Source organism: Nomascus leucogenys, unplaced genomic scaffold (genome assembly GCF_006542625.1).
Source record: "Nomascus leucogenys isolate Asia unplaced genomic scaffold, Asia_NLE_v1 Super-Scaffold_528, whole genome shotgun sequence".
NCBI classification, from domain to species: domain Eukaryota; kingdom Metazoa; phylum Chordata; class Mammalia; order Primates; family Hylobatidae; genus Nomascus; species Nomascus leucogenys.
In genome coordinates, this window is record NW_022095778.1 from 136,763 (window position 1) to 138,553 (window position 1,791).

Below are 1,791 nucleotides of genomic sequence, written 5' to 3' on the forward strand. Positions count from 1 at the left end.
ATCCTCCTGGCGCTGCTCCACTTTCTGTTCGCCAGCTGTGGGAGCAAAGTCTTCCTGAAGAAGGAGGCAGCTTTGACTTCATCAGCGGCTTCCACTCCTAGGGATGCCAAGCGCCCCAGAAGGCGTCACGTTGACACCAGCAGCCTCTGTGCGCCTCGGGTAGCCCTGCCCCGCCTGCCCTGGCCCCGTGCCCTTGGCGCTGGACTGACCTCAGCAGCTGCGAGCTTCGTCAGGACCAGTGGGCACAGCCCTGGGGGCTGGGGACCCACTGCAGCCTGTGAGGGCCCCTTGGGTCTGCACAAAGAGAGGCGGAGCAGCAGACTTTGGGACTTGGCCCTTCACAACCAGGACTTCAGAGAGGAATAGGGCGGGTATGGGAGGGGCCGCAGAGTCCGCATTTTACAGAATCTCAGCCTTAGTGTGAGCTGGAGCTTTTCTCCTTTCTCCAGCCTCTTCCTTTCACCCTTCACCCAGCATCCTGCCCCTGTCCAGAGAGAAACAGCAGGAGGGCGTGCCCTTTCCATCTCACCGCACTCACTCCCCAGCCTGAGGAAAGCCCGGGGAACTAGGGGCAGGAGTCCCGGTTTCTCATCGCAGGTCCATCACTGACTCTGGGTGACAGCTAGCAGAGCCCTAGCCCTCTCGGGGCCTCAGTTTCCCCACCTTGTCATTAAAAGAGTCCCTTGGTAGGTGAGCTCTTCTAGCCTTCTCATACGACTCTGAATTCTGTGGGCTGGAGTGGGATTATAAATCCCATTTTGCAGATATAGAAACTGAGGCCAAGATAAGTGAAATGGTTTGCTTGAGGCCACACTGCTAGATTTTGGTGGAAGCAGGCCTTGTACGCAGCGGACTTTCTGTAGTTTCAGGCCCTAAAACCCAGTGTCTGCTCTGAGTTCCATTTTCAGGCCCCTCACTACATGCATACATCACGGCTTGCCAAGGCCTCTCCTCAACCACCATCTTGTCAAAGGTGACAAGATTCACCTTTGCTCCAGTTCCCAGCAAGTTCCTCATCTCCATCGGAGACTGCCTCAGCATGGATTTCATTGTCTGTATACTTATCAGCATTTTGGTCAAAGCCATTCAACAAGTCTCAGAATTTCAAACTTTCCCACATTTTCCTGTCTTCTGAGCCCTGCAAATTGTTCCAACCTCTGCCAGTTACTCAGCTCCAAAGTTGATTCCACATTTTTGCATATCTTTTCAGCAGTGCCTCACTCTACTGGTACCACTTTACTGTATTAGTCCATTTTAACAGTGCTGATAAAGACGTTTCCGAGACTGGGAAGGAAAAGAGGTTTAATGGACTTATAGTTCCACATGGCGGGGGAGGCCTCACAATCATGGTAGAAGGCAAGGAGGAGCAAAACACCTCTTACATGGATGATGGCAGTCAAAAAGAGAGTGCTCGTGAGGGAAACTCATTTTTAAAGTCATCAGATCTCATGAGAATCATTCACTATCAAGAGAACAGTGCATGGAATTCCCACTCCCATAATTCAATGACCTCCCATGGATTCCTCCCAGAACACATGGGAATTTTAGGAGTTACAATTCAAGATGAGATTTGGGTGGGAACACAGCTAAATCATATCAAATAGCAATTCTGTTTTAAGTTCTTCACAAATTGCCAAACTGCTTTCCACCATGGCTGGGCTAATTTTCAGTTCTACCAGCAGTTATAAGCATTTTCTTTTCTCTGAAACCTTGGTAGCATTTGTTATTTTTTGACTTTGTAATAATAGCCATTCTGACTGGTGTGAGCTGGTATCTCATTATGGTTTTGAT